Source organism: Hibiscus syriacus, unplaced genomic scaffold, assembly GCF_006381635.1.
Source record: "Hibiscus syriacus cultivar Baekdansim isolate YM2019G1 unplaced genomic scaffold, ASM638163v2 tig00110500_pilon, whole genome shotgun sequence".
Taxonomy (NCBI): Eukaryota; Viridiplantae; Streptophyta; class Magnoliopsida; order Malvales; family Malvaceae; genus Hibiscus; species Hibiscus syriacus.
This window is the reverse complement of record NW_024062762.1, coordinates 989,504-1,016,684: the sequence shown is the minus strand read 5'-3', so window position 1 is coordinate 1,016,684 and position 27,181 is coordinate 989,504. Positions and strand designations below refer to the sequence as shown.

Genomic DNA, 27,181 nt, shown 5'->3' with positions numbered 1-27,181 from the left:
ATTTTGGGAAACTAAACCTTTAATACCCAACTATCACTTTTATTTTATTTTGGTCACTTGACTATTTTTTTTCAAAAGCATGTCTAACGCTATGTTTGATTTCATTTCGATCATCTACCATTAAAAAATTAACAGAATTTTGATGTAACATTTTTTATCTTTTTCAATAATGAAATGATAGTATTTTATGATGACACATCAGCATCATCATAAATTTTTTAACGGCGGCTAAACAAAATAAAACAAAAACTAAACGTTAGGTATAATATTTTTTTAAAAACGTTGGGTGACCAAAGCAGAAAAAAATGATAGTTGGGGTATTAAAAGTGTAGTTTACCATATTATTTTTAACACTTATCTTCCTATTTTTTAGTAAACTGCCTGTTATTATATAATGCAATCCAGTTTCTTTATTGCCATAAATAAACAAGTCCAGTGACATAGTTTTATGCGCCGTTCTCCTTTTCTTCTTTCGTTAAACCTGTCTAGAAAAGAAGTAATAGCATGATTTCTCTATTGCCTAAATTGGACATTCGTGCTAAATAGAAGCAAGGGCATTCTAAAGTTGACGATGGATTCAAGGTTCCTAAAGGAAAAATCACCTCCATTGCAGCATCTATTGATGTGGACGAGGGATTTGAATCTTATGAAGAAACTAGAAGTAATATTACAAATGGTAGCGGAAGCCACACTAGCAGACGCTATCGTGATAAGGCAGCTAGTGTAACAACTAATTTTGAAAGCGCTGTTACTGTAGACAGAGGAGGCAATGATGATACATTTGGTACTTCACGCTCAAGAGAACATTGGAGTTAAGATGTTCAAGCTTCGTCTAGTTCGAGTTCAAGGAAAAGACACTATTATGGTCATAGAAGAGATACCCATGGTCGATACGGTGAAGATTATAGAAGAAACCGAAGTAGATATGAAAGTCAAACGCCTGGCAGATTTGATTGGGATGATGGGTGATGGGAATGGCAAAATACATGATAACCGTCGTTATTTTGTATGAAAATAATTCTTGACTTCTTAATAAATAAAAAGGAAAATATCGTATAAAGAAACAAGGTCGATCCATAGGGCTATAATTTTTATGATTTAATAAAATTGTTTATTGATTTTAGAAGAAGATAGAATTCCAGATGAAGTTGAAAAGATATATTAAAATAAAATAAATAATAAAAAAATAATAATAATAATAAAATAATAAATATTAATAATAATAGTAATAAATATAAAAGGGGATTTTAAAAGTTGTTTTTAAAATAAAAAAATAATTAAATAAAAGAAAAATAATTAAATAAAACGAATTAAAGAGATTGAGATAAAGAGAAACTTATTGTGAAAGCAGCCTCAGACTTCAATTTTGTCTCAAATTCCTCGGATCATCGAAATAGATTTTTTACTTCAAGATTCACGTCAACTTACAAGAACAGTTCTTTGCTGTCAACTCGGATTGTGTCGTTTCAATAACAACTGATTCCGATCTCAGTTTCCTCTTAGCAAACAATTTTGCTAAGTGTGTTCTCGGGAAGTTGAATATGCTTCAATAAGCAAATCCTTCTTCGAACGTTAACCATAACAATATCGGACCAATTTCGAAATCGTTTTGATTTGAAAAATAAACTCAGAAAACAGAGAGAAAATCTGAAGCGATTTAAGTACCTTACAATTCACACGTTTGGAATTGAGTCTTCGATTTAGTCTTCGGCTTGAAAGAAAATTAGCTAAGCATAACCAAAGTCGTACTTAGCATAATAGAAAAGTGTGCGAAAAATAGAGAGAAAACTAGAGAGAGAAAGAAGATTTTATTCTCATATGAGAGATATATGTTTTTAGACTCACCCTTAGAGGGTATTTTTAGCCTTCAAATTCATAAAAACAAGCTAAAACATCTTAAATTCTAATTAAAACACTTAAAACTATTTAAACTAAAATACCTAAAAATAATATAATATTCTAAATCTTAATTAAAATACTAAACCTATTTAAACTAAAATACCTAAAACAAAGATAAAATATAAAAATAATATCATAAAACTTAATTAAAATAATAAAAACCTATTTAAACTAAAATACAAAGATAAAATATAATGTTTAAAATATTATCCTAAACTTGAGTTTAATTCAAACCCGAATTCCAACCAGCTTTGATTCGGAAAATAAAAAAATCTGTAGAATTGTGTAATTTTTTTGTAATTCTCAGATTCTTACGTCCTGTAAAAAAATGAATTAAAATGAACAAATAAGCCACACAAATCAATGATTAAGGAGTAATTTAAAAGTAAAATATTAACTAAAGTAAGAACTTATCAAATTTCCCCTAACTTATTCAATGCTCGTCCTAAAGCATTCCTAAATTAACATATCAAAATCATTAGTTGTCATATTCAATTTCAACTTATTTCTCAAACTTTCAATCAAACTAAGTCCATGATATTTGTCGAATTCAAGTTACAATCAAACAAAGATACAACCAATAAAATTTAAAGTAAGCAAGATATCACAATTAATTGTCAACTTCAATGAAACATGACTCAATACCTCACAATGATTCACACATATCCGCTCAAAGTGATTGGGTTAAATGGAATCGTTCAAACCGAAACTAACCAAAATATTACCATAGGCTTGGAATCCAATCAATCTCCACTACGAAAAATGAACATAATGCAATAATCAAGGGGTCTTTAAACTAGGTGTAACGGGGCTTAGGTTAGGGTAGGGAAAAGGCCGAAAATAAAGGTTTAAAATACCAAAACAAGAGATAAAAATAATTAAGAACAATCCATGAATTAACATGAAGCGCAATGAAGAACAAAATAAGGAAAAAGAATAGATGAAAGAAATTGAAGCGATCGATTTTTTCTTCATTTTTTTGTTTTTTTGAACAAAGTGCTTTTTTTCTTCTTTTTTGTTGTTCGAAACAATGAACAACTTTTTTTTCGGTTTTTTTCGTGGAACAACAATGATACAAGATCTCAAGTCTCGATAAGGGTGCGAAAAGAGAGGAAAAATAAAAAGAAAGGCTTCGGGTTTAATTATGAGGTGTAAAACAAAGAAAGTGATATATGCTCAAACGTGGTTAACTAGTGGATATATAACCGGGTAGGCTTTTTGGGAAAAGTAGGTTATCCTAGGTGCCCCAATCACTTTAAAACATTACGTTCAACATGTAGTCTCAGTATGCATTGTAATTACAAGTTCTAGAATATCCTAATTAGTTCGGCACTCACAAGTCAAACAATGAGTAAGAAAGAAAATGTATGCTCGTTAGGCTCAAATCTCACAAGAAAAATTTATATGCATTGAGTCAAGTTCATCTCTATCGACAAAATCATGAGATATCAATACTCAACAAAAATTCACTAGCTATATCAATCACCAATCATGCAATTTAAATTCGATAAAAAACATGGTCATAATCCAAAAAGAAGAAAGAGTATAAAGTGAAATTCAAGACTAGCAACCAACGATCCCAACATATCAACATCAGAATAACTCAATTTCAAACAATTAAACAAGTCAAGGAAAAATTTGACACATGTTTATCCTCCCCCTCACTTATTCCGTTTTTTCCCCAAAACGTATATAAAATTTAAAATCAAAGAGAGGGAAAAGGAATACTCCCCAATCTAGTGGCGATCGCGACCATGGTCATGTCGAGATGAGTCCGGGAGAAGGTAAGAAACATTCGATCGAAATTCGAATTTGTTCAGAGAAAAATAAAATAAAATAACTCAAAATTAAAAAAAATAGAATGAAATAAAGTTCGTTGAAAATAAAATGAAAATAAAAAAATTTAACGAAATGGGTTGCCTCCCATCAAGCGCTTTCGTTAGCTCGACGACCTGATTTTTCAAAGCGTGGGTTCCTCTAAATTGATTTCTTCGATTAGACCAACAAGAGCATTTTCATAATATGGCTTCAATATTTGACCATTAACTTTAAATCGTACTCCTGAGTTATCTTCAATTTCAACAGCACCATGAGGAAATACTTGAGTAACTATAAACGGTCTGAGCCTTTTTGATTTGAGTTTTCCTGCAAAACATTTAAATTTAGAGTTAAATAATAAAACCTTTTGAACAACAAAATTTTTTTTGAAAGAAATTATACTATCGTGAAATTCTTTTATTTTTTCTTTAAATATTCGAGCATTATCATAGGCATTTCTTCGGATTTCCTCAAGTTCTTGAATGTGTAATTTCCGAGCTTCACCAATTGCATCCATGTCCATGTTACATTGTTTAACGACCCAATAAGCCCGATGTTCTAACTCGATCGGTAAATGGCACGGTTTACCGAAAACAAGCTGGTATGGTGACATCCCAATGGGACCTTTATAAGCAGTTCGATATGCCCAAAGTGCATTGGTTAATTTTAAACTCTAATCCTTTCGATCCGGTTTAACAATTTTCTCAATAATTGTTTTAATTTCTCGATTTGATACTTATGTCTGTCCATTTGTTTGTGGATGGTAAGCGGTAGCAATTCTTTGAGTTACTCCAAATTTCTTCATTAGCGACTCGATTACTCGGTTGATGAAATGTGTTCCTCTGTCGCTTATTATAGCCCGTGGCGTGCCAAACCTAGAAAAAATATTTTTCAAAAAATTAAATGTAGTTTTAGCATCCTTATTCCGAGTGGCTTTAGCTTCCACCCATTTAGAAATATAATCCACAACTAAGATAATATAAGTATTCCCAAATGACGAAGTAAAATGACCCATATAGTTGATTCTCCAAACATAAAAAATTTCATAAACTTGTATAGAATTAAGAGGCATTTAATTCCTACGGTTTAAATTACATGTACGTTGACATCTTTCACAAGTTTTACAAAATAGATAAAAATCCCGAGAGATGTTAGGCCAATAGAAACCGCATTCAAGAATTTTATGAGCTGTACGTTTTGGCCCAAAATGACACCACAGTAAGAATGAAAAAATTGTAAAATTGCGTTTACCTCACTTTCGACGATACATAGTCTAATTACTTGATCCGAGCAGTGCTTCCATAAATAAGGATCGTCCCAAATATAGTATCAGGATTCTCGCTTAATTCGATTGATTTTAGCTCTCAAAAAATCTAATGGTAACTTACATGTGGCCAAATAATTAACCACGTCTGTAAACCATGGAGTTATGCTTTGCGCCACCATCAATTTTTCTTCAGGAAATCTTCTCTAAGTGGTGGTTCGGATGTGGAAAGGGGAATTTGACTCAAGTGATATGCTACCAGATTTTCACATCCCTTTTTGTCTTTGATTTCCAAGTTAAATTCCTGTAAAAGCATGATCCACCAGATAAGCCTCGGTTTTACTTCATTTTTGCTCATCAAATACCTTATAGCTGCATGATCAGAAAAAACAGTAATTTTAGTACCAATCAAATAGGATCTAAATTTTTTTAAAGAAAAATTATAGAAAAAAGTTATTTTTCCGTAGTCGAATAATTTTTCTAAGCCGGGTCCAAAGTTTAGGATGCGTAGGCTATGACATGTGGCTCTTTCCCTAGTCTTTGGCCAAGAACGGGTCCAACGCTAGTGTCCAATGCGTCAGACATAATTTTAAAAGGATGATTCAAATCTGGCAGCTGAACAATTGGAGCTGAAATAATCTTTTCCTTTAATGAATCGAAAGACTCCTTGCATTTTGAATTAAAGTCAAAGTCTTGATCCTTTTGAAGTAGATTGCATAAAGGTTGTATTATCTTCAAAAAGTCCTTAATAAATATGCGGTAAATCCTACATGGCCAAGAAAAGAACGAATCTCCCTCACAGTTGTGGGGTAAGGAAGTGAGCGTATAACATCTGTTTTGGATTTATCAACCGTAATCCCTTTTGAGGAAACAATATGACCTAAAATTAACCCTTTATCAACCATAAAATGACATTTTTCATAGTTCAAAACAAGATTATATTCTAAGCATCTTTTAAGCACATTAGTTAAATTATTAAGACATTCATTAAAAGAGTTACCATAAGCTGTGAAGTCATCCATAAAGACTTCGATGCCCTTCTCTACATAGTCGGAAAATATACTTAACATCCATCTTTGGAAGGTGGTCGATCCGTTACAAAGATCAAAGGGCATTCGTCTATATGCAAATGTACCGAAGGGACAAGTAAAAGTCGTTTTTCATGATCCTCTAACGCCACTAGGATTTGGAAAACACCTGAAAAACCATCAAGGCAACAATAATGAGTTTTCCCCAGCTAATTTTTCAATCATTTGATCTATAAAAGGAATAGGAAAATGATTTTTTCGAGTAAGAGAGTTGAACTTCCTGTAATCAATACAAACTCACCATCCATTTTGAACTGTTGTTGACACTGACTCCCCTTCTTGATTTTCAACCACTGTGACTCCCGTTTTCTTGGGAACCACATGAATCGGACTTACCCATTTACTATCCGAAATTGGATAGATTAAGTTAGCAACAAGGAGTTTCTTAATTTTTTTCTTTACTACTCCATCATCGGTGGATTTAATCGACATTGCCCTTCATGTGATAGATTTACTCCTTCTTCGACTTTGATCTTGTGCATGCAAGTCGAGGGACTTAATCCTTTAATGTCGGCAATGGTCCATCCTATGGCTTCTTTGTGAGAGCGCAATACCGCTACCAAAGCTTCATCTTCTCTTTCGGATAATTTACTTGAGATTATCACTGGCAAAGTTAATATTTGCCCAAAAAGACATATTTCAAATGCTTCAGTAATTGCTTCAATTCTATCTCAGGTGCCGGCAAAATAGAAGGTAAAATTTTAGTTTTAGAGAAAGATAAAGATAAATCAGAATTTATTGAATTAATATTTTCAAACTCCCTTTCTTCCTCTTCGTGGCAAAGTTCAGGATCCTTAAAAATATCATAAGAAAAATTAGATTCAATATATTCATCAATTAAAGGATCTATAACATCAACAGAATTAATTCTTTCAACATGATCAGGGCATTTCATTGCTTTGTAAACATCAAATTCAACAATCTCACCATCAAATTCCATTGCTAGTATACCACTTCTAACATCGATCTTTGTATGTGATGTTACACAAAACTATAACACGTGGGCAATATGTATAGATTCTTACCTTCAAGGTAAAGACTTGTGGGAGGTTTTCGGTGGTAGTGAAGTTACACAACCGACAGCGGAAGATGCTAATGGTGTCTTGCGAAAGTGGGAAACTAAAGCACGCAAAGCAATGTTTGCTTTAAAGACCACAATAGAAGAAGATATGTTAGAGCATATTAAGGATGCTAAATCACCGAAGGAAGCGTGGGACACCTTCGCTATACTCTTGTCGAAGAGGAACAATACAAAATTACAACTTCTCGAGAATGAATTTCTATCAATGGTGCAACGCGACATGGTGGTTTCCCAATACTTTCATAAGGTGAAGTCGATATGCCGCGAAATTTTAGAATTAGATATGACAGCTGCTATTGGGGAAGCCAGGATAAAAAGAATAATTGTCCATGGTTTGAGACCCGAATATCAAGGGTTTGTTGCCGCTGTACAGGGATGGCCGACACAACCATTGCTTGTTGAGTTCAAAAATTTGGTTGTAGGTCAGGAAGCCATGGCTAAGCAAATGGGAAGAGTCTCGCTGAAGGGTGAAGAGGAAGCGCTCTACACCAGCAAAAGCAGAGGCACTTTTTAGTGGTATACTGGCAGTGGATCTAAAAAGGATGGTGACAAGGTGAAAAATTACCAAGGAAAAGGAGGCCCTCATTCAGGGGGAGCTTCCAAGAATCGCGGTAATAATAGAATGTTCGATGGCAAGTGTTACAATTGCGGGAAGATGGGCCACATGGCAAAAGATTGTTGGACCAAGAAAAAGCCTGTTGAAAGTAATACTGCTACTTCTAGCTCGAAGGAGAATAATAAAGATGGTTGGGATGCTGAAGCGTATTTGCTACGGAGGAAGAAGAATGAGCTCTCATGGTAACAACACCAAAACATATTGACTACAAGAATGATTGGATCGTAGATTCGGGCTGCTCAAATCATATGGCGGATGACAAACAGAAGTTGCAAAACCTGTCTGAGTACAATGGAAGTCATGTGGTGGTGATAGCTGACAACTCAAGGTTACCGATAACTCACATCGGTAAGACTATAGTTACGTCTCGATATAATTCTAACCAGGTGCAACTTCAAGATGTTTACCATGTCCCAGGAATGTAGAAAAATTTGCTCTATGTGGCTCAACTGACATCATCAGGCCATTATGTCTTATTTAGTCCCAAAGACGTGAAGGTTTATCGTGACCTCAAAATCTCAGAAACACCAACAATGGAGGGATGAAGTTTGGAGTCAATCTAGGTGATGTCAGCAGAGTATGCATATGTAGACAGGACAAGAAAAAATGAGACACCAGATCTATGATACACGCGGTTAGGTCACGTTAGCTATTACAAGCTAAGTGTGATGGTGAAGAAGTCGATGCTTAAGGGGCTTCCTCAACTAGACGTGAGAACAGACACGGTCTGTGCGGGATACCAGTATGGTAAAGTACACCAATTACCATATGACGAGTGTAAGTTTAAAGCAAAAGAACCGTTGGAGTTAGTTCACTCTGACATGTTCGGATCGGTTAAGCAACAATCAATTAGCGGTATACAGTACATGGTAACATTCATTGATGACTTCTCCAGGTATGTGTGGGTTTTCTTTATGAAAGAAAAATCTGACACATTCTCAAAGTTTAAAGAGTTCAGACAGTCAGCTGAAGGAGAAGTGGGAAAGAAGATATGTTGCTTGCGTACAGACAACGAAGGAGAATATAGATCAAACGAGTTCTCTCAATACCTAAGGGAATGCCAAATACGTCATCAGTACACTTGTTCCAACACGCCACAACAGAATGGTGTAGCGGAAAGAAAAAACCGACATCTTGCAGAAATTTGTCGAAGTATACTACATGCAAAGAATGTACCTGGAAAGTTTTGGGCTGTAGCAATGAGGAGTACAACCTTTGTGATCAACAGACTTCCTCAACCAAGGTTAGGATTTGTTTCGCTCTTTAAGAAACTATGGAACATAAAACCTACGGTTAGCTACTTTCGAGTATTTGACTGTGTATGTTATGTGTTTGTTCTTGATCATTTACGGAGCAAGTTTGATAAAAAAGCTGTTAGATGTATCTTTGTGGGATATGATAGCCAGAGAAAGGGGTGGAATGTTGTAATCCAATGAGTGGAAGATGCTACACGTCACGAAATATGGTATTTGATGAAGCATCTTCTTGGTGGTCCTCAGAGAATGAGGTGTTCCAGACTCGAGAAAATTTGGAGACAAACTGTAACAAAAGATGGGGGAGTATACTGTTCAACTTCAAACAAGTTAAGATAAATTAGGAGATCCAAACGGCGATGATGTCGAACAAAGAGTGACTCAGAATCCTTGGCAAACTGGCTTGTATCAACAACCAAATGAAGAAGGCTGGACTAGTGAAACAGAAGAATCAATTCCACAATCTCAACTTCGAATGTCAACAAGAATACGAAGGCCAAATCTCAAATATGCCAATGCAGCCGTAATTGAAGATGCAACAGAGCCTGAGACGTTCGAAGAAGCATCACATAGTTATGAGTGGATGGCAGCTATTAAAAAGTGATCGATGCACTTCAGCAAAATCAAACTTGTGATATTGTGCCAAAGACAAAAAATGTGAAACCCGTATCTTGCAAATGGGTTTACAAGATAAAGCACCATCCAGATGGGTCAATCGAGAGGTACAAGGCACGATTGGTAGCTCATGGTTTCTCTCAACAGTATGGACTAGACTATGATGAAACATTTAGAACAGTGGCAAAACTTACAACTGTACGAGTCTTACTTGCACTTGCAGCCAACAAAGACTGGAACTTGTGGCATATAGATGTGAAGAATGCTTTTCTTCATAGAGAGCTAGATCGAGAGATCTACATGACCCAACCAATGGGTTTTCAGTGCCAATATCATCCTGAATATGTGTGTAGGCTGCGAAAAGCACTCTACGGATTGAAACAAGCACCTACGGCGTTGCATGGTAAGATTGCTGAATTTCTAACGAAAAGTGACTATTCAGTAAAACCTCCAGATTCTAGCTTGTTTGTCAAAGCCAATGAAGGTAAGCTAGCTATCGTGCTAGTGTACGTGGATGACTTAATCATAACCGTTGAGATGAGGCAAGTCAAGACAGATGAGTAAATTGCTGTATTGTTTACAAAAAGCTTGAGTGTTAGAAAGTTTGAACATTTCCATCGTCAGTTTGGCGTGATTCAAAGAATTGGGGATAACATTGAGGAGGAGTGTTGAGAAGTCAATAGTAGCCTAAACAAATTCAAACCTAAATTAATTTTATGTCATTGCTTACATCAATTTGATGTCATTGCTTACATCAATTTAGTTTTGATGTCATTGCTTACATCAATTTAGTTAGGTGGAAATTAGGTATTTTTCTCATTTTTAATTTCAATGGTTTAAATTATTTTGTGGTTATTTTAATGAGTCGTTTAAATTGTTTCTTATAACCTATAAATACCCTACTTGTATTTGAGTTTTATTATACAACAATCAAAACTTAATTATAAGCATTTGAAAGCTTTCTTAAAAGTTCTGTCGTAACCGGTTTTCGTCCGGGCACGAAATATTAAATTTAGCGGGGAAATTGATGTGAATAAATAATTTTGAAAATAATTTGTGAGTCGCCATCGACCTTTTGGATCAGGTAGGTCGAATACCTAAAAATTTTTCTTTTAAAAGAGTTTTTAAAAAAACATCAATTAAAAAAATGAACTGATCTGCGTTTTATAACCAAAAATTCGTTCTTAATAATAAAAAGGGATTCGTGGTCGGTTACGTTTAGGGAAGGATTAGCACCCCTACAACGCCCAAAATTGGTACTTTTTAATTATAAATTGTCTCTATTATTAAAATTATAAAAATTCAAAAATATATTTAATTTATAATCATATTATTTCAAAATTATATATAAAAAAATATTTATTTATTTAAAATATCAGAAAAGAACTTCTAGGTGCCTTAAGACAGCTCTTTTCTTTGATATTGATAAATATTAATTTAAATAATATTGTTTAAAAATATCAGAAAGGACATCCAGTTGTATTAAGACTGTCCTTTACTTCGATATTAAAAATAAACATTAAAAAATTTATTCCAGATTATTATATATATTTATGAATACATAAAAATATTTAAAATATAAACAAATAAAATTAAAACAATAAAAATACCACTAAACAATATTTTAAAAGCAATAAAATAATGAAAACTTATAAATTAAATTACTAAATTATAGTAAAATTAAAAACTTAATTCATATTAATCAAGTATTAGGGATTAAACATGCTATTTCTTTATTTTATTAATTTAGTGACTAAAATAAAATTATCTAAAATTCGGATATTATAATAAAATAAATTAAAATATAAACTAAGGATTAAAATATTATTTATTAAATTGAGGGATTAAATCTGTTATTTATCCTAAATATATTATTTTAATAAAAGGACTAAATAATAAAATTAAAATTCGAAGACTGAATTAAAAATATTATAAATTCAATTTAGTGACTAAAATGTAAAGTTTACAATTTCAGAGGACTGCGGACGGGGTTTAACTATTTTATAATTACGCGCATAGTCCTTCCCGAAACGACGTCGTTCGGGAAGGACTATATATGGTCCAAAACCGGCTGGCCCGAAGGGCTAACCTTCATTTTTCATTTTCCTTCTCTCTCTCTTCTCTGAGAGAGAGAAGTTTCTCTCGCTTCTCTCTAAAACAGAGAGAAGCCCAGCCGGCCGGCAGCCGTTAGCCGGCGTTCGTCCGCCGTCAACCACCGCCCTAATGACGGTCCTAATGACGGTTCCGATGCTCTTTTCCGTTAAACGGCTCCCAATCGGAGCAAATCTAAAAAGAATACCTTCGGTTTTTCGTAGGTTTTGGTGAGATCCGGCGTTTGTTGGGGTTCTCCGATGACAGGGTAAGCTTTTTCCTCTCTTCTCTCTTTTTTCCTTGCTGCGTTGATGTTGACTGAGACCGTTGGTATATTTTAGTATATATTTTTTTCTCTGTTTTTTTTTTCTGTCTTCCTTCTCTGTCTCTGTCTTTGTCTCCTTTTTTTTTCAGGTTCGGGTGGTGGCTTTTATAGCCACCACCGTTGTAGCTGTCGGACCGGTCCGAAGAAGGGCTCTCGGTGAGTCACCGGACTACCAGTGGTGACTCACCCCGTAGCTATGGCGTGGACGGCTGGTGTTCTAGCTTCTGGAGTCTTCGGTTGGGACGTGGCAGCGGCGGAGGCGGCGAGAAAGTGTCGGCAGCCGCGTGGAAACGGGGGCGGCGCCGCGTGGCCCTAGGGTATCAAACCCTAGGGTTTCCCTCTGGAGCCATCTGGACCGTGGATCTTGCCAGATCCAACGGCAGCAAGCCAAGGCGGCTGGTTTAGATTAGGGTTAGGAAACCCTAACTGGAAACCCAAAAGTTTAGGGTTTCTGGTTTGATTTGGACCGGTTCAGGTTTGTTTGTAACTGGGCCGGTCCAGTTGTAATTGGTCTGTAATTATTACTTATATATATATGTTTAATATATATTTAATAATAATAATAATTATGATAATAATAATAATACTAATAATAATAGTAATATAATAATAGTAATAATAATATAATAATAATAATAATATTTAATAATAATAATGATAAAAAAATTAATATCTTCAGCTGCCCCTCTTTGCTCATTCTTGTGTTAACAAGAATAGGGCAAAGATGAAAAGATAATAAAATTTTTTATCCATTTTGACTTCACTTGATTATAATGGAGATATTGAATAAATTCTTCTCTTTCTTCAGATGAGTTCTTCTCATTATGAACTTTCTACTGGGGATGATGATCCTCAAATGAATTCAAGCAAAAGATTGAACAAGTTCTTCTCATTATGAACTTCTTCTTCCTTCTTCATATGACGAGTTCTTCTCATTATGAACTCAACCTGGCAATATTGATCCATCCAATGATGAATTCAAGCAAAAGATTGAACAAGTTCTTCTCATTATGAACTTCTTCTTCAGATGAGTTCTTCTCATTATGAACCTTCTCTGGAAAAGATAATCCATCAATTTGATTAATTCAGAAAAAAAGGTTGAACAAATTCTTCTCATTATGAACTTCTTCTTCCTTCTTCAGATGGGTTTTTCTCATTATGAACCTTCTCTGGAAAAGATAATCCATCAATTTGATGAATTCAGAAAAAAGGTTGAACAAATTCTTCTCATTATGAACTTCTTCTTCCTTCTTCAGATGGGTTTTTCTCATTATGAACCTTCTCTGGAAAAGATAATCCATCAATTTGATGACTTCAGAAAAAAGGTTGAACAAATTCTTCTCATTATGAACTTCTTCTTCCTTCTTCAGATGGGTTCTTCTCGTTATGAACTTTCTCTGGAAAAGATAATCCATCAATTTGATGAATTCAGGTAAAAGGTTGAACAAGTTCTTCTCATTATGAACTTCTTCTTCCTTCTTCAGATGAGTTCTTCTCATTATGAACTTTCTCTGGAAAAGCTGATCCATCAAATGATGGATTCAGGTAAAAGGTTGAACAAGTTCTTCTCATTATGAACTTCTTCTTCCTTCTTCAGATGAGTTCTTCTCATTATGAACTTCTCTGGAAAAGCTGATCTTTCAAATGATAAATTTGAATCTTTGCTAAAATCTTTGAAATTCCTGTTTAGAAATTTAACAAGAATAAAAATGAATGAAAATGCATCTATTTTTGCAAATGCCTAAATATGATGCATGAATATTAAGTTGTTTGATTTTAGACTGGTGAATTGAGTATTTCTTCAATTGTAAAAACCCAATATATCTGTCTTCTTCAAATCAAAGAATCTATCATCTTTGACAAATGTAGATGTAGATATAATGTCACAAAACCTCTTGAGAATAAAACTTAATAGTATAACTCTTGAAAAGCTTGCATTCAGCAACATGTTGATTCTGATAACAACTCATCTGATTATGAAGTGACCTTTCAAGATGATTTCACAGATATCGATAGTTCTTCTAATACCGAGAAATCTTGACTTCTGATTCTGATGGAGAATAAACTGTTATACTTGACAAAATGGGATTATCATGGGCTGAAACTTCAATAGCCCTGGAGAAATGGTCCAGATTCATCAATTGCAGAATTGGCAAATTTTATATGTGCCGCTCAAATGACTAAGGCTGCTGATGCACTCTTCTGGTAAAAAATAGGAAGTTATGCAATGATCCCAATTACAAGCAAGGCAAAACTCGGGCTATGATTTTGAAAAGGAAGAAGCAGAGGAAGCTGAAAAGAAGCTTCTTAATGAAGATAATCATGCAGTTCATCTTTTAATTCTAATGATTGGTTCTGTAGTTCTTACCAAACCAGATCAGATAACTCAAAGAACACTTCCAGAAGATGCTATTAGCAAATTCATCTTCCAAATTCAATGATTGGTTCTGCCAAACCAGATCAGATAACTCAAAGAACACTTCCAGAAGATGCTATGAGCATATTCATCTTCCAATTCATGATTGGTTCTGCCAGATCAGATAACTTAAAGAACACTTCCAGAAGATGCTATTAGCAAATTCATCTTCCAAATTCAATGATTGGTTCTGCCAAACCAGATCAGATAACTCAAAGAACACTTCCAGAAGATGCTATGAGCATATTCATCTTCCCAATTCAATGATTGGTTTTGCTAAACCAGATCAGATAACTCAAAGAACACTTCCAGAAGATGCTATTGGAAAATTCATCTTTCATTTAATGTTTGGACTAGGATATCACAATGCTTATTCGATGTAGAGCCAGAATTTGTAGATTCGAAGCATTTCCATGCTACTACACTGAAAAGGGCTATATTCATAATTCTGCCAATTAAGAACAGATTTTCTCTTTATTCTGCTTCCTCCATGTGCTGATGCTTTTCCATTGACAAAGAAATGATGGCCTTCCTTTGAGTGTCCAGAAGTATTTTCTTGATGAATGCTGAAAATGGAATCTAGTATGGGTTGAAAGGAATAAAGTTGCTCCACTTGAACCTGATGAGGTGGAAATGCTTCTAGTTTTCTTTAAAAACCATATATAAGGATCTGTTTAAAGACATGTTTCCCAGTGATATCAATGTCTTGTTTCTTTTTACTGGAATCAGTGCTGCAAAGATCACCTTCTATTGTCTTAGTATATCTTTGAAAAAAAAGATGTGCAAGAACTGAATGGTGATCGGTTGGAACAATTGATGAGTAAATTTGGCGGATTCGACCTTGTTGTCGGTAGCACCACTTGTAACAATCTTGATGTTCATGGCTTTAAGCTATTGATGATTTGCCTACTTTGTATTCCATGTATTTAAAAGTATTAACATAAAGTGATATTCAGAAATCTTTAAATTATTTCAAAATTATGTTAATTCAATAGAAAAGAATAAATTGAATTTCCAAAAATAAATTGACTCTTAAATAAATTAAACTTGAAATAAATAGAATTGTATTCAAAATTTTGGCAAGCATAAGAATAATAAAAATTCAAATGTCTCAACAAATTATAAGCATAAGTATTTCTAAATTAATCAAGTTGACACAATTTAGAGTAATGATGTAAGCTTTTGTCTGGAAGATCTCAAACGTTGTCAAAATGCTTGTAAATGTGAAGTTTCTTCCAAACTGTCAAAATCTTAAGAGGGTTCAATTGCCAGATGCCTAATATCAACCTGTATTTGAGCCGCCTTTTCAGGTTTTCAACTCAAATCCTTCCTTTGGTTACAAGATGCCCTTTGCGGGTTTTCACCTTGATCCCCTTTTTCTTTTTTTCTTCTTTTTTTTCTTTTCTCCTTTTTTTTTCTTTTTTTCTTTCTTTTTCTTCAAGCATAATATTTCTTGACAGAATCTGAGTTTATTGGATTTTTTAGAATTTTTCCATCCATTTCTGCCAAGATCAACGCTCCTCCGGAAAAGGCCTTTTTCACAACGTATGGCCCTTCCCAATTAGGCATCCATTTCCCACGGAAATCTTTATGTATAGGCAATATCTTTTTTAATACTAGATCACCCTCTTGGAATTCTCTTGGATGTACTTTTTTGTCATGAGACTTCATCATCCGTTTCTGATACATCTGTCCATGGCAAATAGCTTTCAATCTTTTCTCCTCAATAAGGTTCAATTGATCAACAATAGCTTGGATCCATTCAGATTCATCCAATTTTGTTTCTCTCAATATTCGAAGCGATGGAATCTCAACTTCAATTGGTAAGACTGCTTCCATCCCATAGACTAAAGAAAACGGTGTTGCCCCAGTAGATGTTCGAACAGTAGTTCGGTATGCGTATAGAGCAAAATGTAACTTCTCGTGCCAATCTTTGTAAGTTTCAGTAGTCTTTGTAATGATTCTCTTGATGTTCTTATTTGCTACTTCAACTGCCCCATTCATCTTTGGACGATATGCCACTGAATTTGAATGTTTGATCTTAAACTGTGCACAAAGTTCGGTCATCATTTTGTTGTTCAGGTTCAGAGCATTATCTGTAATGATCCTTTCTGGTAGGCCATACCGGCAAACTATCTCTTTCTTTATGAACTTGCAGACTGTGGACCTCTTAATATTAGTGTATGAAGCAGCTTCAACCCATTTGGTAAAATAATCAATTGCCACAAGGATGAAGCAATGTCCATTCGATGCTTTTGGTGTGATTGCCCCAATGACATCTATTCCCCACATAGAAACTGGCCAAGGTGCTGTCATTACATGTAGAGGAGATGGGGGTACATGAATCTTGTCTGTATATATCTGGCATTTATGACATTTCCTTGCATAATCAATGCAATCTGTGTACATAGTAGCCCAATAGTATCCATATCTCATTATTTTTCTGGCCATGGAAAGACCATTTGCATGTGTTCCACATATTCCACTGTGTACTTCTTCAATGACGTTTCGAGCTTCGCTGGTATTTAAACATCTCAATAGCATTTGATCATTGCTTCTTCTATATATAATCTCTCCATCAAGAAAATATCCAGCAGCCATTCTTCTCAAGGTTCTTTTATCAATTTCTGATGCATTTGGTGGGTAACTTTGATTTTTGATATATTGCAGAATATCATAATACCATTGTTTACCATCTACCTCTTCTTCCACACTATAACAATGTGCAGGAATTTCATAAACTTGCATTTCGATTGGCATCATATCAATCTTCTTAGTTGCCTGAAACATAGCAGCTAATGTAGCCAAAGCATCTGCCATTTGATTTTCTTCTCGAGGGAGATAATTGAAGGTAATTTTCTCAAATTCCTTTACTAATTCAAGGGTAAAATTTCTATATTCCAACAATTTGGGATCTTTTGTTTCCCATTCTCCTCGCAATTGATACACCACCAAAGATGAATCTCCATATATCTTGAGAAATTTGATTTTTCTTTCTATAGCTGCTTTCAATCCCATGACACAAGCTTCATATTCCGCCATGTTATTGGTGCAAAAGAACTCCAGTCTACTTGTAAAGGGATAATAAACATTTTCTGGAGAAATTAACACTGCCCCAATTCCTCGTCCCAAAGCATTAGATGCTCCGTCAAAATAAAGCTTCCAAGTTGCATATTCATCATTTGTTCTGACTTCTTCATTCATGGATATGCACAACAGATCTTCATCGGGAAAATTAAAGTTCAAAGGCTGATAATCATTTGATACACGACTGGCCAAAAAATCAGCTATGACACTTCCTTTTATCGCTTTTTGGTTTACATATACAATATCAAACTCAGATAATAACATCTGCCATCTAGCCATCCTGCCTGTTAAAGCTGGTGATTCCATTAAGAACTTTAAAGGATCAAGTTTGGATATCAACCAAGTAGTATGGTATAACATATATTGTCTGAGTCTTCGAGTAGCCCACACCAGGGCACAACATAATTTTTGTATTGGTGGATATCGAACTTCACAATCAGTAAATTTCTTGCTCAGATAATAGATAGCTTTTTCTTTTCTTCCAGATTCATCATGCTGTCCTAATACACATCCCATCGAATTTTCGAAGACCGTCAAGTAGAGAATTAATGGTCTATCAGGCATTGGTGATACTAAAATTGGGGCATTGGATAAGTATTTCTTAATAATATCCAAAGTTTCTTGACATTCTTCATTCCAGACTTCAGGATTGTTCTTTCGAAGTAATTTGAACACTGGATCACATTTGTCAGTTAATTGAGAAATGAACCGAGATATATAATTTAATCTTCCCAAAAAGCCTCGAACTTCTTTTTTTGTATTGGGTGGTGGAAGATCTTGAATTGCTTTGACTTTATCTGGATCAATCTCAATTCCTTTTTTGCTGACTACAAATCCCAAAAGCTTCCCGGAAGTTACCCCAAAAGTGCATTTTGCGGGGTTGAGCTTTAATTGATATCTCCTCAATCTCTGGAAAAGCTTTCTCAGATTTTGAATATGTTCTTCTTCAGTTCGGGATTTGGCAATCATGTCATCTACATATACTTCAATCTCTTTGTGCATCATGTCATGAAACAAAGTTACCATGGCTCTTTGATACGTTGCCCCTGCATTTTTCAATCCAAATGGCATCACTTTATAACAGAATGTGCCCCACATGGTTATGAATGTTGTTTTTTCCATGTCTTCAGGATTCATTTTTATCTGATTATATCCTGAAAATCCATCCATAAATGAAAACCATGCATGCCCTGCAGTATTGTCCACCAATGTGTCTATGTGGGGTAATGGAAAACTATCTTTTGGACTAGCTTTGTTGAGATCTCTGTAATCCACACACATTCGAACTTTCCCATTTTTCTTTGGTACGGGCACAATGTTGGCTACCCATTCTGGGTATTTAGATGCCTGTAGGAAACCTGCATTGATTTGTTTCATCACTTCTTCTTTGATTTGCAACAACATTTCTGGCCTCATTCGTCTGAGCTTTTGTTGGATTGGTTTATATTCTGGATTTATTGGAAGCTTGTGTATTACTATATCTGTGCTTAAACCGGGCATATCTTGATAAGACCATGCAAAGATATCTTTGAACTCTTGAAGGAGATTTATCAATTCTTGTTTTATCTGGACTGTCAGAGTGGTACCAATTTTCACCTCTTTTATTTCTTCATCTGTTCCCAAATTCACAGTCTCAACCTCTTCTTTGTGGGGTAGAATTTGTTTGTCTTCTTTTTCTACCAATCTTAATAGTTCAGTAGGAATATCACATTCTAATTCATCCTCACAACCATTGATTTCTTCCAGACATATGGGCTGCTCTAAATTTATCACTGGATTAAATTTAGGAATAAACATGCTATTAACATGGTGACACCTGCAAATTTAAGTCGGGCATATTTCCGAAAGAATATAGTAAATTTATGAAATAAATAAATGTAAAAATGTAAAAAAAATATAAAGAATGATTGCCATCTGAAAATTTTAAAGAAAGTTCCTTATATTTAACATAATTTCTTTTACAAGATAACAAAAAGTTTTCATATTTTTGAGCTAAACATAAAGATTAGTTCTGAATATTACTCTGCATTAATATTAAAAACTATAGGAAGATCTTCAGCGGTCCAATTGGTGAGTGTTTCTCCAGGAAGACATGGTCGAATCCTATCCAAGTACTTGCCAGTCTTGTTGACATTCATGATCATGTTGATAAATAATCCATTCATAGCTTCTTCAACTATGTCTTGATCTTTCGTCAACTTCTCTTCTTTAAAGGCTTCAACAAGCTGCTGTTCCACATTAATTGTTCCCCCTGATCTGAATATGGTTTTCAACTGTGGGAAAGACATGTTTCCAAAGGATTTCTCCTCCTTTCAATTTTGCCTTTCTGTCTTCACATCTTCTTTCATCTCTTTGTTCTTTTGCTGAAGATTGGGCTTAAACCCCAGCCCAAAACGGTCTTTTTTCATCTTTATACTGATAGGAACTGAAATCCCTTGAAGATTCTTTCCTAGACCTCTCCCAGCTTTAGCTCCGATGCCTAAAGTTTGTTGTACTGTCATCTTGGTGCAATCAGACAATCTGGGATATGGAATTTTGCTTCCTTCTGCAATAAAGGTTGCATTTACAAATTCAAGAGCTCGAAAAGAGCATTCAAGAGCCTCATCATTGGTGTCGATATATGGTACATTGCTTGTTACAGACGCAATGATTTCTTCTTCAGCACTAACGCATATTAGTTGTCCATCAACAACAAATTTCAATTTCTGATGTAATGAAGAAGGAACGGCTCCTGCTGAATGAATCCATAGCCTCCCTAATAGACAATTATATGTGGGGTGGATGTCCATCACCACAAAGTCAATATTGTACACGACTGGGCCGATTAACAACGGTATTTCCATTTTCCCAAGCACTTCTTTTTGAGTACCATCAAATGCTCGTACCACATTATGATAACTCTTCATGTGTGATTGATCCAGAGGCATTCTTTGAAGTGTGACTAGAGGCATTAAATTGAGAGCGGATCCATTGTCAATCAATACTCCTGGCAACACATGACCATGACAATGTGTTGTGATGTTCAAAGCTTTTACTGACCCATTCCGCCTTCCGGTATTTCATCATCTGTGAACGTTATGTAATTATCAGCGGCTATATGTCCCACAATTCTGTCAAGTTTATTGAGGGATATATCTTCGGGGATAAATGTTTGATTGAGGATTTTCATCAAAGCATTTCTATGCGCTTCTGAATTCATCAAGAGATCAAGAATAGAAATTCTCGCTTGTTTGTTTGTGTAGTTGTTCAACCACACTATACTCACTATGTTTCAAAAATTTCAAAAATTCTTGGGCTTGTTTTTCTGTCACAGGCTCATTAAATGCTGGAAGGGATTCATCCTCAAATACCTTCTGAGGTATTGCCATGGCTTTTCCTTTTACTTTCGCTTGTTCTGAAGCATTGGATGTTTCGCCGGCTAACGGCTGCCGGCCGGCTGGGCTTCTCTCTGTTTTAGAGAGAAGCGAGAGAAACTTCTCTCTCTCAGAGAAGAGACAGAGAAGGAAAATGAAAAATGAAGGCTGGCCCTTCGGGCCAGCCGGTTTTGGACCATATATAGTCCTTCCCGAACGACGTCGTTTCGGGAAGGACTATGCGTGTAATTATAAAAATAGTTAAACCCCGTCCGCAGTCCTCTGAAATTGTAAACTTTACATTTTAGTCACTAAATTGAATTTATAATATTTTTAATTCAGTCTTCGAATTTTAATTTTATTTATTTTAGTCCTTTTTATTAAAATAATATATTTAGGATAAATAACAGATTTAATCCCTCAATTTTAATAAATAATATTTTAATCCTTAGTTTATATTTTTAATTTATTTTATTATAATATCCGAATTTTAGATAATTTTATTTTAGTCACTAAATTAATAAAATAAAGAAATAGCATGTTTAATCCCTAATACTTTGATTAATATTGAATTAAGTTTTTAATTTTACTATAATTTAGTAATTTAATTTATAAGTTTTCATTTATTTTATTGCTTTTAAAATATATTGTTTTAGTGGTATTTTTATTGTTTTAATTTTATTTGTTTATATTTTTAAATATTTTTATGTATTCATAAATATATAATAAATCTGGAATAAATTTTTTAATGTTTATTTTTAATATCGAAGAAAGGACAGTCTTAATACAAACTGGATGTCCTATTCTATTTTTTAAACAATATTATTTAAATTAATATTTATCAATATCAAAGAAAAGAGCTGTCTTAAGGCACCTAGAAGTTCTTTTCTGATATTTTAAATAAATAAATATTTTTTTATATATAATTTTGAAATAATAGGATTATAAATTAAATATATTTTTGAATTTTTATAATTTTAATAATAGAGACAATTTATAATTAAAAAGTACCAATTTTGGGCGTTGTAGGGGTGCTAATCCTTCCCTAAACGTAACCGACCACGAATCCCTTTTTATTATTAAGAACGAATTTTTGGTTATAAAACGTAGATCAGTTCATTTTTTTAATTGATGTTTTTTTTAAAAACTCTTTTAAAAGAAAAATTTTTAGGTATTCGACCTACCTGATCCAAAAGGTCGATGGCGACTCACAAATTATTTTCAAAATTATTTATTCACATCAATTTCCCCGCTAAATTTAATATTTCGTGTCCGGACGAAAACCGGTTACGACAAGTTCTTCTCTTTTATAATTTTGTGAGATTATTATAAAGAGAGTTTTTTTTCTTCTCGATCAATTAGAGTTTTTACTCTATTTTGATTCAACAGTTTCTCCATGGATGGGATATCACACTCCTTGTTCAACTGTTAATGCTTCTCCGTGGGACTATGTTTCTCCTCCTCCAGTTCCAATACGAGCTTCGGGGGTATCTGCAAAATCTTCAAGTTCTAGATATGGTCGGACATCTCACCAGCTTAGCTTTTCAAGGGGAAGTTCTGAGTCATTTGAGGACGAAGGAGATAAGAAGGGTTTGGCAGAAGAACACGATTACAAGATTACAGAAAGTATGCGCTTGGAGATGGAGTATAATTTAGACCGTGCATGGTATGATACAGAAGAAGGAAACACCATTTTTTATGCTGATAGTCATTTTTTCTTGGGAATGAAGCTTCATTCCATAAGAAAGAGGCAGAGTTGGCCAAAAGACTGGTTCGAAGATATAGGACTAAGATCTCCCTTGCTCAGAGCAAAAAGTTGTCCCAACTTACTGCTGATAATGCTCAGTGGGAAGACCGCCAACTTCTAAAGTCTGGAGCTGTTAGAGGTACTGAGGTGCAAACTGAGTTTGATGATGAGGACGAACGCAAAGTGATTCTTCTAGCACATGATACAAAACCTCCATTCTTAGATGGAAGAATTGTTTTTACCAAACAAGCAGAGCCAGTTACGCCCATAAAAGATGCTACAACAGATTTGGCCATAATTTCACGCAAAGGATCTAGTTTGGTTAGGGAAATTCGTGAGAAGCAAAGCATGAATAAGTCGCCCCAATGATTTTGGGAGCTTGCAGGCTCTAAGCTTGGTGATATCCTTGGAGTTGAGAAAACAGCAGAACAGATTTATGCCGACGCTGCTGAAGTAGATGAACATGTTGAAATTGATTTCAAAGAAGATGCCAAATTTTCACAGCATTTGAAGAAGGGGGAGGCTGTAAGTGAATTTGCAATGTCCAAAAGCATAGCAGAGCAGCGTCAATACTTGCCCATATATTCAGTTGTGGGATAAGCTGCTGCAGGTGATTAGGGAAAATTAGTTGTCGTTGTAGGTGAAACTGGCTCTGGGAAAACAACTCAACTTACACAGTATATTCATGAAGATGGGTACACTGTAAATGGCATTGTTGGATGTACCCAACCTAGGCGTGTGGCTGCCATGAGTTTTGCAAAAAGAGTTAGCGAAGAGATGGATACAGAGCTGGGCGATAAAGTTGGCTATGCTAGACGTTTTGAAGATGTGACCGGGGCAAACACCATAATTAAGTATATGACTGATGGAGTCCTGCTTCGTGAAACACTAAAAGATTCTGATCTCGACAAGTATTGTGCCATTGTAATGGATGAGGCACATGAGAGATCACTGAACACCGATGCGCTTTTTGGAATATTGAAAAAGGTAGTTGCTCAACGACGTGATTTCAAGCTTATTGTGACATCTGCAACTCTAAATGCACAGAAATTTTCAAATTTCTTTGGAAGTGTACCGATTTTCCACTTTCCTGGTAGAACATTTCCTGTCAATATTTTATACAGGAAGATTCCTTGTGAGGATTATGTCGAAGCTGCAGTGAAGCAGGCATGGATATTCGTATCACCTGCCCTCCAGGTGATATCCTTATCTTCATGACTGGCCAAGATGAGATTGAGCCGGCTTGTTATGCCCTTGCTGAACGAATTGAGCATCATACCTCCTCCACCAGCAAAAGTGTTCCTAAACTACTGATACTCCCAATATACTCCCAGTTTCCGGCTGATTTGCAAGGCAAAGATATTCCAGAAGGCCGAAGATGGAGCTCGCAAATGCATTGTTGCCACTAACATAGCCGAGATGTCCTTGACTGTAGATGATTTTTTTTATGTTATTGATACTGGTTATGCTAAAATGAAAGTCTATAACCCTAACATGGGTATGGATGCCCTTCAAATTTTCCCTGTTAGTTGTGCTGCTGCTGACCAGCGTACCGGACGTGCTGGTAGAACAGGGCCAGGCACATGTTATAGATTGTACACAGAGAGTGCGTACCTAAACGAGATGTTGCCAGCTCCTGTTCCTGAGATACAAAGGACCAACCTTGGCAATGTGGTGTTGCTGCTCAAGTCTCTTAAAATAGAAAACTTGCTAGATTTTGATTTCATGGACCCACCACCACTGGAAAATATCCTTAATTCTATGTACCAGTTATGGGTCCTGGGTGCAATTAACAATGTAGGGGCCTTGACCGACATTGGATGGAAAATGGTGGAGTTCCCATTTGATCCCCCACTTGCCAAGATGCTTTTGATGGGTGAACAGCTAGAATGCTTCGATGAGGTTTTCACCATTGTTTCAATGTTTTCAGTACCATCAGTGTTTTTTCAACCCAAGGATAGAGCAGAGGAGAGTGATGCAGGTAGAGAGAAAATTTTCGAACCAAAATCCGATCACTTAACGTTACTGAATGTTTACCGGCAATGGAAAACATATTAGTATTGAGGAGACTGGTGTAACGACCACTTCTTGCATGTTAAAGGTTTGAGGAAAGCCAGAGAGGTGATATCTCAACTATTAGATATTCTCAAGACATTGAAAATCCCACTGACATCCTGTGGTTACGATTGGGAAATTGTCCCGAAAGCCATATGTTCTGCTTACCTTCACAATGCTGCACGATTTAAGGGTGTCGGAGAGAGTAAGTTAATTGCAGGAATGGAATGCCATGCCACTTGCACCCGAACAGTGCTCTTTATGGTTTTGGTTATACTCCTGAGTATGTTGTTTATCATGAATTGATTTTGATATCAAAGGAGTACATGCAATGCGTTTCGGCCGTGGAGCCGCAGTGGCTGACCGAGCTAGGCCCATGTTCTTTTCTGTGAAAGTCTGTATGACATCGTTGGAAAATATGAAAAAACAAAAGGAGGATAAAACTGTCATTGGGGAGGAAATGGAAAATTTGAGGAAGTGCAAGCTGAGGTAGAGAAAGAAAGCAAGGAGGAGAGACGGAAGAGAAAGAAGCAGCAGAAACAAGTTTCAGTACCTGGTTTGTGGCAGGGTACTACTTGTCTGAGACCCAAGAAGTTTGGGTTGTAGGTGCAAACTACATTGCATTCACAAAATAGTTGAGAAACAACAAAACTGCGTCTAGTTATTTGTTGTAAACCCATGATTTAGAGATTGTATTACATGACGTAGGAAAAATGAATTTGTTTATTTATATTGAAGTAAAATAAATAAATAAATAAACAAGTAATAATGTATGAATGAAAGTTCATATAAGAATCGAGTTTTAGGACGTCTCCCTTTATGCTATACCCTACATACAATGACAAAACTAAATGTAAGTCTTCTTGATTTTTTTAATATAATTCTTTTTTATATGAAGTCGTTCGTTTTATTAAAATTATCAAATATCTAAAATTACAATGAAGATTTAATATAACCGTAAACTTAAAATATAATTATGACATTTTCCTATTATTATTGAGGCAAAAATTAGCCACCTAGATCACATAAAACCAATGAAGGAAAAGATACGAATAAATTTGACTACATTAATAAACGAACCACAAAAAAGATAAAGTTACTGAAAGACCACCGATAAATTGCAAATCAAAGTCGAGCGACGTGATAAAACTATCCACAAACGCAAAACGCATATCCAAATCAATCTGACGATCCAAAGCAGGGAGCGTCAGCATGATAACAAATAAGAACCATCTTGATCAGTCGTGGCGGTGTCAAATCCAACCCTGAGGGAAAAAGATAAACGAAAAAAGGCAAAAAAAATGAAAACTACCAAAAGGCATAGATAAACGTGCCACAAAGACAGAGATAAATGTGTCACAAAGACATAATTATTCTTATTAAAAAAAACTAAAAAAGAAACAGAGAAAAACGACGATCGACAATCCACAACTAATATAAAAACTGTGTCGCCTCCGGCTAAACAAAAAAAAAATTGATTTGATCTATAGAAGATGAAATAAATTGTAAAGGAAAAAGAAAACAAAAAGGGAGGGTAAAGAAAGAGAGGCAAGGGTTTTTGACGATATAGAAGTTATTGTTATTCTAAAGTTTTTTTTAATATGATATACTTAAATTTGATAATTTTAAAATGTTATGATATGATATTTCAATAATATATGAAATTATGATATTATATGATATAAAATTGTCATATTATTAAATGATGATATTCATGTAACATAATAAAAAAGTGTCCTGTTTAAGTATCAAATAGAAAAAGAACATACGTAACACATTAAAAGTATCAAAGTTAAGTACCGAAATAGATTAAAAAAATTAGTATTATCGGAACGATTTTTTTAACAATGGAAATTTGATTTCATTAATAGAAATAATGGAAAATATTAAAATTACAATGCACCTAGGAATAGAAAGAAAATTAGGGATAACAATCAACAAAAAATTAACACAAACCAAAAAAAATTAAATCCAAAGATACGAAGAAAAATAAAATCTTCCATTGAGAATGACAACCAACATCAAAAGAATCCAACAACCTGTAGAAAAGCACTTCGTCTCTATCGAACGACACTTTACGAAGTGATAAAGGAGTGATGATCGAACTAAACTATTTGAAGAGTTGATTTGCTACACAATTATAATCATATCGACAAACAACATTTAACCAAAGAGGACATCTGACTATATTTTACCATTGACAACCCAATCAGAAGAAAAAAATGTCATGATGGTCTTTGTTGGAGCACTAGAACAGCTGCAACGGTATGTGAAAAACTTATCAAAAATCATAAGGGTCGTGCCACAAGAGCAGAGGAAACTTGTGGAACAAGAGCAGAATAACACGTGACACAAGAACAAAAAAAAACGTGCCACAAGGATAACGATTCTTATTCAAAATTTAAAAAATCAAGAAAAAAGGAAAAGGAAAAGACAATATGAAAAATAAGAGAAATAATAATCGTCGATGGTC

At 34.7% G+C, this 27,181-nt stretch overlaps 1 pseudogene; it reads left to right on the top strand.

Annotated features, from left to right (window-relative positions):
* Positions 1–571: 571 nt before the first annotated feature.
* LOC120129440 lies at positions 572–25,314 on the top strand (annotated as a pseudogene).
* The last annotated feature ends 1,867 nt before the right edge of the window (positions 25,315–27,181 follow it).